Source organism: Trachypithecus francoisi, unplaced genomic scaffold (assembly GCF_009764315.1).
Source record: "Trachypithecus francoisi isolate TF-2019V2 unplaced genomic scaffold, Tfra_2.0 Lachesis_group17, whole genome shotgun sequence".
Classification (NCBI taxonomy): Eukaryota; Metazoa; Chordata; class Mammalia; order Primates; family Cercopithecidae; genus Trachypithecus; species Trachypithecus francoisi.
In genome coordinates, this window is record NW_022681462.1 from 16,900,602 (window position 1) to 16,912,789 (window position 12,188).

The following is a 12,188-nucleotide window of genomic DNA, read 5'->3' on the forward strand; positions in this document are numbered from 1 at the left end:
TCTTGTCCAGTGGGTGCAGCTGTAGTCTTCTTTGTCTGGAGTGACTGGAGGCTGTCCCCACATCCCACTTCAGTGAGGCATTCATGTGCACCCAACACACTTTCTAGCTTTATTTGCACTGAGGGGAAGATTCTCCAGAACCTTGTTAAGATGCACAGTGTGGTCCTTGGACTGGCAGTGCAGCCTAGGCAGCCCCTGGGAGCTCGTTAGACATGCAGAATCTCAAGCTCCTCCCTACTGAATCTAAATCTGCATTTTAACAAGATCCCAGCTGTTTCGCATGCACATGAAAGTTTGAGCCGCACTGCTCTAGAAAGTTACTTTTATCTTTACTGTGCCCACCAAAGTAACCAAACTTTGTGAAGTACAATTATTCTCAAACAAGTCCGTGTCCCTAACTAACTGAGTGGCAGGTTTGAGTGGCACTACAAATTCACAAAAGAACTGTAGCCTCAGATAATCAAAGGAGAGAAGGTCAAATGCAATCATTGATGCATGCCAGTAATTCTCAACCTTTGTTTTGAGAAATGATTGGATTTTCAGATAGATTTACCGTAAGAGAATAACAAGTCTATTTTTTTATCCCAACTTCTTTCTTGCACATTTTTCTTCTAGCTATATTTAATATATGTTCATTCTCCCCACACACTTGCTAATCCACCTTTCACAATCTTCTTCCATTTCACTTTGTCTGCAAAGAAATCTACCTGGACAGAATAGCATCTCTTTTTTTCCCCCTTTACCCTTGGCATTTCCTTTCCTTCCAACTTCTGCCTGATCCTAGGATTGACTCTCTCATCCCTCATTCTCTATCATTAGCTCTCAGGTTGCCCTATCTGCACACACCTTTACCTTCCCCCACACCTTCTTACAGGCTGAAAGCAGAATAGAAAGGCATCAGTGAGGGATGAACAGGAGAGTGCCTTGAGAGAAGATTCCCAAGAAGCCAGGGAGAGCCAGACGGTGGACTGGTTGCAACCCATGTAGCCAACTCATAATGCTCATTGTTGTGCAGGCTCTGGTCTGTCTAGCCACACAGACCAGCGAAGTGAGGGTACATAGGTTAAAAAAAAAAGCTTCTACAGAATACAGACGTGTTATCCTAGTGTATCTGGTGTCAATCAGGAAAGATGTGGTCCGGATGAACAGAATTGTACCTTTTTAAATATTATAACTTTTAGGGACATTCTTGATGAAAATGTTTCCACTCTACACATAACTCTCTCATATCTGATTATAACACTTAAAATAATTTAAAGTCAGTGGACGTATGAGTTTATGCACAGTGCTATATATTTCCTTGTTTACGCAGCCTGTTAAACATTTCTATGGCTTTTTTGTGTGCAATGCCTTTTAGGTTCTTGTCTTTTGCCTCTTTATCATCTTATATTTTTACAAAGCTCTCAGCCTACAAACCACGAAGCTAGAAGCTAGATGAGCAAACTTGAGAACTGCATCTAAATTAAATGTAACTGTTCTTTGAGGGTCTTATGGTCATTTCTCTGTAGAAAATATACAAGCTTTACCACATATAATCTATGATTGTAATCCATTGGTTCTCAAGCTTGGCTGTGTTTTATAATCAACTTGGAGCTTTAACAGTCACTAATGCTGAAATCTTACCCCACCTCCCAAACTGATTTAATTGGTCTTGAGTGCATTGTAGGCATCAGGATTTGTAAAAGCTACTACATGATTTAAATGTAGCCCATGTTGAGAAGCACCGCTTCTAATCTGGATGTCAGAAAGCTTTTTTAATTTTTATTCATTTTTAAATTGTTTTTTATTGAGACAGAGTCTCACTCTGTCACCCAGGCTGGAGTGCAGTGGCTCGATCTCAGCTCACTGCAACTTTTGCCTCCCAGGTTCAAGCGATTCTCCTGCCTCAGCATCCCGAGTAGCTGGGATTACAGGTGCGCATCACCACGCTCAGCTAATTTTTGTATTTTTAGTAGAGGCAGAGTTTCACCATCTTGGCCATGCTGGTCTAGAACTCCTGACCTCAAGTGATCCACCCACCTTGGCCTCCCAAAGTGCTGAGATTACAGGCATGAGCCACTGTGCCCGGCCAGCTTTTTTATTTTTCAAATCCTACTTTTCAAGTGTATTTTATTTAATTGAGTTTGTTGAAAAAGTGACCTCAGATAAATAAATGCTATCTTGTCATGTAAAAGTGTTTGTATATATACACATACATACATGCATAATAAATACATATGCAGAGTAATATAGAAGTTTAAAACTAAATTATATAGCAAGCTTTTGCAGATATCACAAAAATAAATGTGTTTTTGTCTATGTCTGTGTGTGTGTATTTGTGTTTGTGTGAGTGTGTGTGTTCATGTGTGTGCCTGCCTGTCTGTGAGATCCTATATAGGACACTTTTTTTCCTAAAATGATCTATTTTTGTGGTTATGTAGAAGTTTATGACCATTCATTAATAGAGCATTTATATGTATTTTGGGGAGCATATTATGAGCAATGAACTAGCATTACTAAAATAACTTTAATAAATAGGCAAAGTACTGGTTGCTAAAATTCTTTCTGAGCTGTTGATTCAAAATAAAAGTTTATGACTTTTGTACTGTTTTACCTTTGCACTTGAAAGTGTATTTTCTTTATTTCCTGAGAAAAAGATTGGGGGATTTCCATTTTGTTTTACTAATAATGTAAATATATAGATTTCAGTAATATTTTGCAGTGTACTCACATCCTGAAGTTTCTAAGACTCCATTAAAAAGTTATGCTGTTTTTGCAGGGATTTTTTCAGGGTGTTTAGTTGTAAAAAAAAAAAAAGTGCTGAATAGATGAAAAATGAGTAAAATCTGTTTTTTTTTTTTTCTTTCCTATTCATCATTGCTGTTTGTCCTCTGTGTGTAGGCAACTAGTCTGCTGTTGTTCCCCTGAGGGGAATTCAAGTCAAAACGTCATATTGAATTACTAGGAAAAGGTATTCCTATCTCAAAAGAACAAAGTAAAATGATTCAGAAAAAAAAACCTTGGAAAATTTATCCAATTTCTTGGTGTATGTTGTATGTGTCCATGGTACTTTACTTATATGAACACTTACATAAAATAAATCTTAAGCAAACTATAAATCTGAACACTGACAAACTCCAATGGACAATTCTTAATTTTTATAAATGTAGAAAGTCTGCTATCTTCCTTTAATCCCATCCAATGCACATTCACATCTTGACAATTTTTTTTTTTTCATTCTATGAAAACCTAGTAAATATTTTCATTTTGGGTCTCAGTTATTTGATTTCTTTCCATGTTTTTCACTCAGTTATGTTTTATACATTATTTGTGTTGAAAGTGAAGACTCATGAAGTGATAGAAGCTTAATTGAAGGAATTATTTATAGTAAAGAAGTTATTCCACATTTATTTCAACAGGGTGGAAATCCCTGACTTATAAATACTCAAATTATGAATGACCTAGATATACATACAGATGTTCAGCCTAGATCTCTTACTTGTATCTCATTGTGTTACATCCACAGAACTCATTTTACTGTCACTGCAATTCCTGTGGAAAAACTTGAAGTGGTCAGAAACACATGGCTTTCCAAATCTAGGCAGGCGTAAATGGCAAGGATTGTTGGGAAACAGAGGGGAATGGAGGGAAGGGATGGCAGAATGTAATGATCGGTTTGGAAGCTGACCATGAACTCTTTTATAAGAATGGCATCTGTTGATTAAAAAAACAAATCCCAACAGGAGCTGCATGTTTTAGAAACCTTTACTTATTACTTGACCTACAATTCTGCCATTTAAAGATTCTCTCATTTGCAATAACAGATCTTTTAAAGATGCCAACATTTTTGGGAAGGTGAGGAGGGCATCAGTCATTTTATCGCCATCCAAATTAGTTCTTTGAGATGGCTTTTACCTGAAGTCTGGCTTGTATCAACAAGCCTGAAACGATGGGCATTTTGATTGTTGGGAGATGAAGAGGGTCAATTCAGAGCAGGAGAAGAATGGGTCCAGGTGAAGTAACCATAGTGGGAGGCCAAGAGCCTCTTCAAAGCACTGGAGCATGTGGAAACTCTAGGGGAGGGATACTATGCAGTGGAAGAAAGATACAGAAAGGGAGGTGCTCAGGGCAATTGCACATAGTTTAACATTTTTCTAGACTGGCTCTGTGCACAGGATTATGAGAAGAAACTCCTCTTCCCCCTTATTCTTATACTTTCTTCCTGCACCCAGAGCTCAGATATCAGTTAGAGCTTTATTCACTTAATAATTACTTTTACTTTGCTGAGCTGGCTTTGGAACCTGACAGCATTCACAACTGGCTTCTATGCAAAAATGCATTTGAAATGTCCAAGAGGACAACTTACCAATTCATGTCAGAATGGAATCTGTGCCTAAATTGGGGTCTACCAGAACGGACTCATTGCTTTTCCATTGTCCCCCATTCTTTAATCTTCATTTGCAATCAGGTGATTTGTTAGGTTGAACTAGAAAGAGACTGGGGAGTGAGGCATTGTTTGACAAAATTTACATCATATTAGGGCATGCAATGGAGAGAACATTCATGACCCCATAGATACTCATGACTCACGGATAGATCATGACTCTCAGAACCCTAGAAATGAACACCTACAACCTGCTCCTCTTATCTCTCTAGGCTCATCTTATTTTGCTTTCCCAGGTTCCAGATCCTCCAGCCACACAAGGCCTTGGTACATGTTCTTTCTCTGGCCTGGAATGCTCGCCTCTGCCCTCTCCCCTTTTAGGCTGCCCACTACATGTAGTTGACTTTTCTCCACCCTTTAGATTTCTGCTCAAGATCACTCCAGCCTAAGTCAAGTCTTTTTGATTCACGCACTCAGAGATGTGTACTTTTTTCCAATTAAGAGCTTCAGTTTGCAGTTGTACATTTATTACTGTAATTAATTTAACTTTAGTGCCCTCTAACTGGAAAGCTTGATAAAAACAGAAACTCCTTCGATTTTGTTCACCATTTGTATCCCTAAGTGTTGGCCTAGTGTTGGGGACATCGATATGCTTTTGTTAAATGAATGAACAATATAACAAGAATGACTTTATGCAAAAGATGGTTACATATATGGGGCATATTTTTAAATGCTACATTTTACCCTTTAGCAGAGGAGAGGGAGCAGTAAATTCACAGGAAGAAGCATTTTCTTCAGGCTCTGACTCTCCATGTCTTTCGTTAGGTTTCTGTGATGTCAGAAGTCCACTAAAGGGCAGAAAAAGGCTGTGAGTTCATTCCACACTGGTTAACTATCAAAAATTTCTTTCTTTTTTTGAGATGGAGTCTTACTCTGTCACCCAGGCTGGAGTGCAGTGATGCGATCTCAGCTCACTGCAACCTCTGCCTCCTGGGTTCAAGCAATTCTCCTGCCTCAGCCTCCCGAGTAGCTGGGATTACAGGCGCGTGCCACTGCACCTGGCCCATTTTTGTATTTTTTTTAGTGGAGATGGGCTTTCACTGTGTTGGCCAGGCTGCTTCTGAACTCCTGACATCAGATGATCCGCCCGCCTCAGCCTCCCAAAATGCTGGGATTATAGGCGTGAGCAACCGTTCCCGGCCTAACTATTAACAATTTCTTGTCACCATTTAAGAAACCTAAATTCTGCTAGAAAGGAAAAGCTTGATGGCAGATCTCTGTGGAGCCAACTTTAGGAAGCTTATTGAGCCATTTCTTGTTATAAGTGCCAATAATACATTTATTTAAAGTTTGTATATTCTTAATCTACAGCCCCACCATTCTTAGCTCCATCTTTTCCGTCATTGCCACTGATATGTCTGTACTGCAGGGCACTCATTAAGCCTCTTCTAGAACTTAGCTCTGCCACAGCAGGTGCCCACATCTAACTCTTTATTTTGGTTTCCAAAGGAACTGCTTCAAATTTTTCAGGAAAGCTGTGGGTGGTAAAATATATGAGAGTGTGCCGTCTTTTGTTGTTTTCCTTTGATTAACTGGGAATCACTTTGAGCTAAGAAGAACAAGGAGCCTTAAATATCTACAGATAAGAGGAGATACAAAAGTGAGGCCGAGGAGTTAAGAGAATCCTAATTAAAGATAAACTTGGATCATTACATATTTGTATATTGGCTACAGAGTTGTATACTTCATATACATATGAAGTATAGTGTGTGTCTCTTGAAAATGTGTAATAAGATTTAAGGGGTTAGCCAGACACAGGGTCTAAGACAGATAATCCAAGTACTTTGGAAGGCTGAGGCAGGAGGATTGCTTGAGGCCAGGAGTTTGAGACTAGCCTGGGAAACATAGTGAGACCCCGTCTCTACCAAAAATTAACTGCGTGTGGTGCCATGCACCTGTAGTCCTAGCTACTCTAAAGGCTGAGGCATGAAGACCCCTTGAGCCCAGGAGGTTGAGGCTGCAGTGAACTATGATCGCACCACTACACTACAGTATGGGTAACAGAGTGAGACATTCTCTCTTAAAAAAGAAAAAAAGAAAAGACTTAAGGGGCTGTATTATGTCTTCAGGGAAAAGCTAATACAATTACTTGAAAAAATCAAGGAAAGCCAGAGTTCTAGAGTTCTATATATTTAACATCAGATGTTTGATGTTTAAAATGCTGGCCTGAAGTTTGAGCTGAGGATCAAATTGTCTGCTTAGAAACAACTGAGTTTCTCAGCTATGGTAAACCTGGGAAATGTGTAAAGAGGGGGATATAATTAATTCACTGGGAAAAAATGCAGAAATAAACAACCTTTGCTCAGAAAAGATGCACAAACAGCAAGAAATTTTAGTTAAGTAAATGATTTTAAATTATAATTGCAGAAAGTAGTGATATATTTCTGAAAGGCTATGGTAGACATCATGAAGGATTCTGATACCTTAACTCTTAGTCCATCTTGGTGCAAGATGATCTTAAAGGTTTAGAAGAAATATCCCAGCTCTGGGGAATGTATTTCTTGTATGTTTTCTTATAGTTGTTTATTAATTTTCATTGGTGAATATTTTTCAAGAGTTTAATTTATGTATGTCTCAGAAAGAAATGTAAGGAATGAAAATGGAAACTATGGTTTTCTTCCTATAGTATAAAAGATACATTCATTTTTTCATTTTACAAGCGATGAACAAGTTTGTACATTGTACACTGGAGTAAAACCAGGATTTGAGAGCAGAGAGGTGCATGACTTGGTCCCTGCCTTCTCAGACCCTGTAGTCAAATCAGGGAAAGATATATGGAAATAAAGAGTTTTAGCAGAGTGTTAGGATGGAGGAATTTCAGGAAAAGAAAAATCACCCAGTTGGTGGGTGGGATTGGGGTGTCACTAAATCAGCTATAGTCCAGCAAATACCTCTTAGAGGAGATGGCTATTGAGCTGAGCCATAAAGGTCACCAGGAAGTTTGTCATGTCATTAGGGGAAGCAAGGGAAGACTGCTGCAGGGAAAGGGACTAGCATAAGGAAATTCAAAGAGGTAGAGAGAGCAGTGCATGGTGCCTTGAGAACTTCAAGTCTGCTCAGGACTGGAGATGGGGCTGTGAGTGCCAGTGCATATGGGGACTTGGCAAATGCTAGGCTGGAAAAACACCCAGGAGAGAGATAGTGAAAAGCCTTACACGCCAGGCTAAGAAGCATAACCTTTATTCTGAAGGCAAAGGGTAGCCACCAAAGGATTTTAAGTACCAGGGTGATATGATGAGATGTGTGCTTTAGAAAAATCATTCTGGCAGCTATTATACATTCTAAATGAAGATAAAACATCTCCTTAAGACCCCTGAAGTGTTCCAGCTAGTTCCTGAAGAAGGGATGTCTATAATTCTCACCATTTATCCTCTTAACATACCACAGATACATTATCCCACCTGAATTCTGGCTACCTAGACTCAACCATGTCCTGGAGAAATAGGTTTGGGGTAGTTGTTACATTTTTCCTAATAACCCTGGACATCAGGCACACCCAAATAGGCCACTATAAAGGAAACCCAGCCTTTCCATATTGATGGGATGTTTGTGTCAGCTGCCACGAGCAAGGCAGGGATGTTCTACACACTTTTTAAGGGGTGAGATGCCATTTTCCCTCATGTAGATACTCTATGGGAGAAACATGCAAGAGAAAAAAGAAACCTTCATGTTGAGCTTTCTTTCTGCTGACAATCAGATCATGCAACAATATCCTATTTGCATGAAAATGTAGCCACCTTACAACAGGAGCTATACATTCATAAGCATACTTTTGAATGGACCATTTGGAAAACTTTCAAGGCACAACCGAATTTACTCAATATCAAAAGATACAACTATAAATGGCCTGATTTTTGAGTCTAGGTACATTTTGGGATTAAACACTATTCCTCAACACTGGAAGAAGAGAAAAGTAAAGTTTAAAGAGAGGATATGGCCCAAAACTACGGAGTCTCAATACAAAATTGTAAATGAAAATGATCTTGAAGTCACTGTGGCTTCCAGCATGGCTCCTAGAAAAACAAGGAGGTCCGCAACCTTACACATTCATTTGCCCTGGCAGTCGAAAGTTCATCTCCTTAATTAGGAGTTTTGTTTCTGTGATATAAAGAACCCTCTAACAGACAACCCATTTTATTTTTACCTGATGGCCCACTGACACAGGAAGTACTGATCAGTTGTGATGTAAATCTTAGGAGCTGCTTTGGGTTTTGTTGTCTCACTCTGAGTAGGTTTAGGGGAACAGCAGTCCTGAGAGGACAGAAGGAGTTAGTAGAGAGAGAAAAAAATGGGAGCAAGGCTTTGACCTGCCGGAGAGGAGCCCCTCCTGACACGGTCAGTCTGACCCATTGAATGGCCTGAATACGATAAATGCCGCTTTATCCTGCCTTGAAAGGCACGAGATAGCACAGTCTAAATGCCTGGGCATGCTTAAATAGGCGACTCGGGATGTTTGAGTTAAGCGTGTTTGAAATCTGAGCTCTCTGACAGCCTGGGAGCTGCCACAGGTCACCTGCCTTGCTCCGTAGGGACAGGCCCAGGTCTCACAAGAAATTGTCCGTAGACGAATTGTAGTACAAATTCCTTTCTTTGTTGGTTGGCCTCTTTCACTAGACCATGGCCTATAAAATTTTGTAAAAACAATTCTTAAATATTATTTGAAAGGGCAAATGGCCCACGCTGAAAGGTTTGACAGTTTGACATATAGTGCATGGTTTTGATAGCTCGGAAACTGAAAAGTGTGGCCAAGATTCTCCCCCTGCTCGTTAGAAACCTGGTGTTTTTTAAATAGTGTCTTGTTGCTGTGCAGAGTTCTTCTGCTCCTTGAAATCTGACAGGCAATGAGTCTGCTCCAGTGATCTTAAATCCTTTTAGACTAATTTGTGAGAGAGTAGCAAAGTACTGTAGCTAGCACCTTTGAGTCCGGCATCCAAGAGGCACAGAACCAGGTACTGCCAATTAAGGAGCCATTCGGATAATCATATCAAAGCAGATTGCTTTAGAGTCTTCTGATAATGCCCAAGCCTGTGCCTAGAGAGAGAGGAACCCAGAGTTTCACTTCACTGAGGGGGAAAAAAGAGATTGGAGTGGCCCGGTCTCATCAGAGCCCAGGAAGTTGCAGGGAGTGGATTTCTGCATTAGAATGTTGCATATGTGCGGCCTGTGTGTGCGCAGCCCGGCGGCTGCCTCTGCATAGCCAAAGGCCATTTTCAGGAGCCTCTGGCCCCTCAGTCACTGGCCTGCTAGTTAATTGCCACACGGACTTCATGACACATGGGCAGATAATATGACATTTTCAGTTTCTGTCACTAGCAAACGCCACAACGTTGCTTGCACTAGTTGCTAAGAAGCTGTCAGAAACCATTAGCGGTTGGCTAAAGTCGCCCTATGGCATTTCCTCATAGCATCAGCAAAACGAGCATAAATCACCCACTGGAGCCTACTGCTATCCTAATGAGGCTGTAAGCTTGTTTATGGACTAGCATCATTTTTATGATTATTTCCACCTTTTCAGTTTGCCTTCATTTGGCGGCAGGAGAAGTCAGCTCCAGGAATGAAGTCACTGCTGACATTTTACAAATGTGGTTCAGAGCTGCTGCCTGCTGCCGTGTGGTCGGCCGGCGGTTCTCCAAGTTTGTTTAGTGATCTCAAAAATAAAAAAGGAAAGAAATTCTCGAGAGACCACAATGAGGTGACTGTATCAAATTGCGAAGTGAATGGAAATGCTAAAGGTACAATTGACCATTTAGACTTTCCTCTGAGGTTGAGACATTTCCAGATCAATTTTCAATTTTAGAAAGTGGAAGAGGTTAAACAATTTATTAAAATCTATGAAAGTGTTTGCTTTTAGAATAGTCTGTTTTATTATGCTCTTCTCCTTCCCCATCTTCTCCATTTCCCTGACTTGTGTCGGAAAGGAGCAGGGTTTATTGTTTTAGGCTTTTCTGAACATGCACCAGTATTTACACTGGATTGAAAGCATTTGCTTCCAATGAAAATCTTGTCTTAGATTACAACCCAGCAGTGTAATTTCCCTCCCAGATGGGAGTAAAGTAGCTGTATTTGCCTAAAAACAGTAGGAAGAACAAACTGTGCATTAAGCCAAGGCTGTTTTTGGCTTGAGCTAATGATGTAATAGAAACCTTTTATTCAGGAGAGGTCACTGCCAGGGACTGAAGGGGGTGATCTGGCTCCTGCTTGAAAGGTTTCTCCATTGTATCTACATAAGTCTTCACTTAAAAAATTCTGTTCCTAATGCTTCTGCTTTCATACAGCAGAAATAAACAGGAAAGGTTCTGGTGAGTGTTACACATGGAATGCAGAAAGCCTTCCTCTCCTAATGGAGTATATAATTCAGGTGCCCTCAAGGCACGCTTTCAGGAATTCTTTTGCCTGAGGTAATGGGAAGCTAAGGTTGCTTTAAGGCCTTGATTATCTATTGATGCACAAAGCTGGAAAAAAGTCATCTCTGCTGGATTATAGTAGATATTTCCATAAATTATCAATGAATTCTCTTCTAGGCAGGCACTAGGCATTGCTTGCTAAATTAATCTGAAGGGGTTTTGAGGTGGATAAAACGGCTGTTTTTTTAAAGGTGGAAAATAATCATGGGGAGGTGGTGAAAACAGTATTGTTAGGTTATAAGCGCTTCATTTTTAATCAATGATCAAGTCGTATATGTCCTTTCCTTGGTTACCTTTTGCATATTGAAAGTGGATTAGCCCATTGAAAATTTAAATGCTGTTGAGTTGTTTTCTTTTCTCATGTTTCTTTAATGAATTGTTATTTTATATGGTGAATTGCTTCTCTGAATAAAAAGCCTGTTTAAATACTGGACTTTCAAAGAATTTATTAGGCAAATCCAAGGGGACTTCTCATAAAATACTTGGTTATGCAAATAAAGAGTTTGATTGGGTGGAAGGAGTGCTGATGTACAGATGCGGGGGTCTGGCACAGCACAGACCCCAGTAGTTCCATGCCAGGGTACATGACCTTGACCCAGTCAGGGAACACAGCATTTTCTTCACTGATACAGTGATGGCTTTGGAGTGGTGGGTTTTCATGATCTTTTCCAAGTGAACACAAGCTATGATTCTGTGAAACTTTTAACAAAATAGATGGGTTTTAAATATAATAAAATTATGGATTTGTAATGAATAAAAATTTAGAATCAGAAAAGTTTTGCAGAAGTTTTGCATTTATAGCATATTCTGTAATAATAGTAGAAATGTTGGAATTAGTCTGTTCCTCACCCAACAAGCTTTCTAAACTTCATCTCAGTACCAGTTAAGGCAATTGAAAAAAAAATATTGAGGGACACTTTTCTTTTTTTTCACAGGAGAGAGATGGGTCTGCTGAGGGAGCTGTTAAGAACAGTTGATTAGTTGCAACATACCTACTATAGATTAGACAGAAATAACTGAAATTGAACTAGAGAATTATTTTTTTTATGTAGGACCTAGTAACAGAAATGAGAAATACAGAAATCGGTGAAGCCAAGGAAATGAACCTGAGGCTATGTGCAGGAAACTTGTCTTACCAAAGTATCAGGTTCTTTGGGTCATGTAGATGGCTCTCCAGTGACTTATTTAACCCAGTGAATGTGCTCTTGGGTATATTTTTTTACCTCATTTCTAAGCCTGGCCGCTAGAGCTCTTCCTTTTGGGCCCAGATCAACCTGTCGGTTTCTAAGAGAACGGTTGACTGAGCTAAGCTACTTTTTAGTGTAATGGGTCTTGTCCTTTGTTGTTTTCCTTTTTGACTT

The 12,188-nt window shown here is 39.8% G+C and overlaps 1 protein-coding gene across 7 annotated transcripts in view; it reads left to right on the plus strand.

The window, feature by feature from the left end:
* The window catches only part of MEIS1 (Meis homeobox 1), a 140,211-nt gene that overhangs the window by 64,643 nt on the left and 63,380 nt on the right, over positions 1 to 12,188 (plus strand). The window lies entirely within an intron of this gene.